The 6,489-nt window shown below is 38.1% G+C and overlaps 1 pseudogene; it reads left to right on the top strand.

Moving 5' to 3' along the window:
- The first annotated feature begins 5,827 nt into the window (after positions 1–5,827).
- LOC138931597 (ATP synthase subunit g, mitochondrial pseudogene) lies at positions 5,828–6,126 on the top strand (annotated as a pseudogene).
- Positions 6,127–6,489: the final 363 nt, after the last annotated feature.

Genomic DNA, 6,489 nt, shown 5'->3' with positions numbered 1-6,489 from the left:
AATGGCCTTCCTCATATCTTTAATCCTAATTTAGATTCTCTACAACTATCAGTGAAAGAGCCAACACTAACAAAGTTAAAATACCCTCTCAGAGACTTTGTGAAGACTGCTACAGGCAACATCATGTCCTCTCAAGGCCACAAACACAATGCCAATGAGCCAAGAGGGGGACAATGATAGGGTGGAGCAGGGTAGAGGGAGCCACCCCGAAATGGAAAGCATAAGCCAGAACTTAGCACTTCTCTGTTTTTATGTAAAATCCTCACATTTTTTATGTTGATTCATTTTTTTCCTCTAAAGCTCCTGAATTGTAACTAAAATTGCACCTCTGAAGCCAAAACCTTTGCATTCTGAAGTCTAGAGTCTCCTCCATTCTGTAAATCAATGAAATTCTGGCTCTCTTGCAAGAGTTCCATATCAGCCTATGGAATATACTTAGGAAAATAATTCCAATCTAGGGATATACTTTTCTATAAAACAAAATTGCAAGAACTAGAAAGGCTCTCTTGGGAAAGAGTGATGGAGAGAGGAAAAGCATCAGCCCTCATTTTTGTGCTGTGCTAAGCTTAACAGCAAAGGGACTATAACATTTCCATCTACAAAACTGATATAAAAAATGAATATCAGGAAAGTTTATGTCTTTCTTCATATGAAGCATTTCAGTAACCTGTCTCAGATGCACACCTTATGGCACTACCCTACTTGTTACCCATCAGTAGCTCCCCATTTCTTACAGAGCCAAACCTGACCTCCCTAGCGTGGTATACAGGGCCCTTCCTCTATAAGCATGTGGGCCTTGCCCCATCTTCCCAGGCTCTCTCAGTTAATTGTACTTTGTATTTAGTTGAGTTAATCCTTACATATAATGAAATGGAAAAATCTCACATGCACAATTCAAGGAGTTTTGAAAAATGAAACCAACCTATGTAACCAACTTCCTGTGATGATATAGAACGTTCCATCACCCCACCGGTAAAATTTTAAACACTGACAATACCAGTGCTGGTGCATGTGGAATAACTGGAACTCTTTTACGTTGCTGGTGGGCACATAAAGTGCTACAAACATTTTGAACAACTTTCAAAATAATTACAAAAGAAACTCAGAAATGCAGGAGACCTGGGTTCTATCCCTGGGTTGGGAAGATCCCCTGGAGAAGGGAATGGCTACCCACTCCAGTATTCTTGCCTGGAAAATTCTATGGATAGAGGAGCCAGGTGGGCGACAGTCCATGATGTCACAAAGAGCTGGACACGACTGAGTGACAATATCCTACACGCTCTAATTTCCATCTCTAAAGATTAGTTTGGCCTGTTCTTGAACTTCATATAAGAAGAATCATACTCTGTGTACTCTTTTGCCCCTGACTTCCATGTTCTCCTATATTTCAATGATTCTTTTTTTTAATCACTAAGGAGTATCATATTGTATAAATATACTACAATTTTTTAATCCATTTTTCTTCTGATGGACATTTGATTTGTTTCCATGGTTTGGCTATTATGAATAAAGCTACTGGGAACATTCTTAGGCAAGTATTTCATTGGTCATTTGCTCATATTTTCCTTGAATAAACAAACACCTAGGGGTAGAACTTTTGGGCTTCTTTTGTAACAATTTTGAAATGGTTTTGAAAGTGTTTGAAGCAGTTTATGTGTCCATCAGCGACGTAGAAGAGTTCCGGTTATTCCACATGCAACAGCATTTGGTGTTGTCAGTGTTTAAAATTTTAGTTACTTTATGGGTGTGAAATGGAATCCAGAAATAAATCCACTGTGGTTTTATTTTGTGTTTCTCGGATGACTACTACCATTCAAGATTTTCTCATGTGTTTACTGACCATTTGTAATCTTCTTTTGTGAAGTGCCTGTTTAAGACTTGCCCATATACTCATTGGCTTGTCTTTTTATTATTGGTTTAATAGTTCCTTATGTGTTCTGGATACAAGATTTTTGTTAATCTTTAGTTGGTTGCCTTTTCATTTACTTAAGTCATTTCTTGAGGGGCAAAATATCAGTTTAAATTTTTGATACATTTAATCATTATTTAATATTTAGTAGAGGGGTTTTTTTGTACGTTTCCTAAGAAATCTGCTTATTCACATTTGAAAAATATCCTCCTATATTTCTTTCTTTGGTTTTAGCTTTTACATTCAGGTCTAGAATTTATCTTGAATTAATTTCAGTATGTAGTGTGATGTAGGGACCATAGTCCAATTTTTTCATGTGTTTATTCAGTTATTTCAGCACAATTTGTTGAAAATATTTTCTTTTCCCATTGAAATAGTACATTTATAAAAATCAATTGACTATATAAGTGTGGGTCTTTTCTGGATGCTATTCTGCTTCATTGAGCTGTGTAAGTATCCTTGTCTATGCCAATGCCACACTGTCTTGATTACTGTAGCCTTAAATTAAGTCTTGAAATACAATTGGGTGAGCATTCCAACATTGGACTTTATTTTCAGAATTACTTTGGCTATTCTGGATCTTTTGCATTTCCATTTAAACTTAGAATATATCTGTCAGCATTACAGTACAGCCTGTTGGGACTGTGCGCACAGGTTCTAGAAATGAGTTTGGGGAATTGACATTTTTAGCCATATTGAGTCATTCCATTCAACAATAGAGTTTATCTTCCCATTCTTTAGATCTTTAATTTCTCTTTGCAATGTTTTGCCCATAGTTTGTTAAGTATATTAAATGTTAAGCACTTAATATGCTTTATAAAATTTGGGGCTTCTCTGGTGCCTCAGTGGAAAGAATCCACCTGCCAGGTGGATTCTTGATCCTTGGGTCAGGAAGATCCCCTGGAGAAGGAAATGGCAACCCACTCCAGTATTCTTGCCTGGGAAATCCCAGGCACAGAGGAGCATGTCGGGCTGTAGTCCCTGGGGTTGCAAAGAGTTGGACACAACTTAGCAACTAAATAAAAACAAAATATAATTTTAAATATTTTCAAATTCCAATTGTCCAAGTTAGTGTCTAGAAACACATGTGATTTTTGTATATTGACCGTGTATCCTACAACCTGGCTAATTTATTTATTAGTTTTAAAAGCTTCTGGCAACCCCCTTAGGATTTTCTCTGTGCATGACCATGTTATTTGTGAATGAAGATAGTTTTCTTTCTTTCCAGTCTGCATGTATTCTACTTATTTTTGTTGTATTATTGCATCTTGTATAATGCGGTGAGACCAAACATCCTTCCTTGCCTCATCTTGATCTCAGAGGGAGACAATTCAGTTTTTCAGTATTAACTATGGTGTAGCTAAGAATGCCCTTTATCAAAATCAGGAAACCCCCCTCTGTTTCTCACAAGTTTTTATCAAGAATAAATGTTGAATTTTGTAAAACTCTTTTTATGCATCTTTTGAGATGTGTGTTATGCACCTTTTGAGATGTATGTATAGTTTTTCTTTTTCTAATACAGTAGACAACATTGATCTTTCCAATGTAAACCTGTGAGGTAAAACCAACTTGATCATTCTGTCTCATCTTTCTGGCCCTCTCTCTCTTTTTGGTGAAGATTTATTTCATTTTTTCTTCACCGGGTCTTCGTTGCTGCACTTGGGCTTTCTCCAGTTGCAGCTGGTGGGGGTACTCTCTAGTTGTGGTGGACGGCTTTTCATTGTGCTGGCTTCTCTTGTTGAGCACAGGTTCTAGGACAAGTGGGCTTCAATAGTTGCAGCATATGGTCTCAGCAGTTGCGGCTCCCAGACTCTAGAGCTCGGGCTCAGCAGTTGTGACACACTAGCTTTGTAGCTCCATGATACGTGGGATCTTCCTGGAGAAGGGTTCAAACCCATGTCCCCTGCATTGCAAGGAAGATTCTTACCCACTGGACCACAAGGGAAGTCCCTGGTATTCCCTCTTTTATGTCTATATTGGCAATTTGTGTTTTCTTTTCTCTTGATCAATCTAGTTCTTTGTCAATGTTATTAATTTTTTTCAAAGAATCAAATTTTGGCTTTGTAAGTTTCTCTATATTTGTGTTTTTATTTCCTTGTTTTTGCTTTTATACTTATGTTCTCTTTCCCCTATCTTAAATTGAATTTTCTTTTCATTTTCCTTGTTTCTTAATGTGGAAACTTTAGACTTAAAACATCTTTGTCTTATAAGGATTTCAAGCTACAGATTTTGTTCCAAACAGTTCTTTAATATATAACACAGACTTCGTTTGTGTTTTTCTTATTCAGTTCAGGATAGTTTTTAATGTTCTTCGGGATTCATTTTTTGATGCAGGTGTTTGTTGTTTAGAAGTGTGCTGTTTAATTTCCACATATTTGAAACCCTTTAGGATTTCTTATTATTGATTTCTAACTATTTTAGCCGTCGGAAAAACACTGTGTAAGATTTCAGTCTTTTGAAATTAATTGAGATTTGTTTCATGGCTCAGCCTTAAACTTTTTTAAAAGAGAAATAAGCACAGTTCCATAATTTTTAATTAATGAATGAACTTTTTGCTGTGCTGGATCTTCATTGCAGCTGCAGACTTTCTCTAGTTTTGGTAGTTGGGGTCTACTCTTCCTTACAGTGCAAGGACTTACTGTGGTGGCTTCTCTCATTGTGGAGCATAGGCTCTAAGTGTACACGCTTCAGTCACTGCAGCTCGAGAGCTCGAGAGCACAGTCTCGGTAGTTGGGTGCACGGGCTTAGTTGCTGCATGGTATGTGGGATCTTCCCTGACCAGGGACTGAACACATATCCCCTGCATTGGCAGGCAAATTCTTATCCACTGTGCCACCAGGGAAGTCCCTCAAGCCTAAAAGTTTTAAAAATTACAGTAAGACTTTACCACTAAGCCATTGAACTGCTGTGTGATAGGTCAAGATATTTCGCTTCTATTTCTGGCAAGAATTCTTGGAACTAACAATTGTTAAGTCCCCAACAGCAATGAAATTCGCCACTGACACTGCAATAACACACTCAGTAGATTTCAGGAACACAATAGAGTCACATATTTTCTGCAAACTAGCTTCTGATGAACAATGTACAACCTTCCCTTTTCACAAGCCTTGTACATTTGTCCAGCTGAGCCTTTTCCTGTGGCATATACATTTTTTACCATCATCAGTTGTCACACATCATAGCAGATTCTACTTCAGGTTGCGCTGAATTTGTATTTCTCAACTTCTGTCTCACCTCTGCTCTTTTCCACACATACTCTTCACAGAGGTTAATACTTTGGTCACCTCAAACTCTGTTTGGACTCCTCAAATAACCAATCATTGAGGAGGATCAGTAGCATCTGTCAGCTCATCAAGAGCCAAGGAAAACAATGCAAACATCTTTTGTCTTGTTTTTAAATTGACTATTGATACTGCTCCCCAGGCCCTCAAGCAACTGTTCTCACTAAGCGGCTAATAGTCTTAAACATGTTTATTTTTATGTACAGATTTCTTCAGCTGTTGAAATCAAGCACAATTTAATTAACTTGTATTGGTAAATGGCTTTCTGCTTGAATAACAAATCACTCTGAAACTTACTTTGATTGCAGCCCCATTTTCATTCTTTTATTTTTGTGCAGAAATTTTGCTGTGATGAGATATTCGGTGTTAAATTAAAATTATCTACTTTCTGATTGTGACTTTCCTGTGAATTAAAACATTGTTATGAAGGCTTGGTCTGGTAATGCCTATATATATTGTATTCTTGTAGCACAGCTATCACATCCTTGTATAATATACAAAATTTTCTGCCATATAATAACAAAATCATCCATACTCCACTTTGCCTTAAAATGTGATATTCAAAATCTCCTTTTCACTTCCAGATGGGTGACAGTCAGGCAGCCAGTTGGGGTGGCGGACTTTCTGTCCTAGAACCATGGCCCAGTTTGTCTGTAACGTTGCAGAGAAGGTCCCAACTCTGGTCAATGCTCCTGTGACTTACTTCCAAGCTTCAGCTGACCACATTTTGGCACTATGCCAAGGTTGAGCTGGTTCCTCCAACCCCTGCTGAGATCCCTACAGCTATTTAGGCTTGAAAAAATAATCAACAGTGCTCAAACTGGTAGCTTCAAACAGCTCACAGTTAAGGAAGTTCTACTGAATGGTTTGGTGGTGACTGAGGTGTGGATGTGGTTTTACATTGGCAAGATCATATATTTTAGGCAAGCATGGTGATGGACAGGGAGGCCTGGTGTGCTGAAACTCATGGGGTCGCGAAGAGTCGGACATGACTGAGCGACTAAACTGAACTGAACTGAACTGAACTGATGGCATCTTTGGCTATGATGTTTGAAGATTGATTTTTGACATGTGATTATATTTGCTATATTATTCAAGTGTTCTTGGACCATGTACAAGCATACTGCTATTTGAATAAAATAAGATGGGCTTCCCTGGTTCAGATGGTAAGGAATCTGCTAGCAATGAGGGAGACCTGGGTATAATCCCTGGGTGGGGAAGATCCCCTGGAGAAGAGAATGGCTACCCACTCCCATATTCTTGCCTGAAGAATTCTGTGGACAGAGGAGCCTGGTGGGT

This window comes from Ovis canadensis, chromosome 9 (genome assembly GCF_042477335.2).
Source record: "Ovis canadensis isolate MfBH-ARS-UI-01 breed Bighorn chromosome 9, ARS-UI_OviCan_v2, whole genome shotgun sequence".
Lineage (NCBI taxonomy): Eukaryota > Metazoa > Chordata > Mammalia > Artiodactyla > Bovidae > Ovis > Ovis canadensis.
Note: the sequence above shows the minus strand (reverse complement) of the source record. Positions and strands in the feature narration are given on the sequence as shown.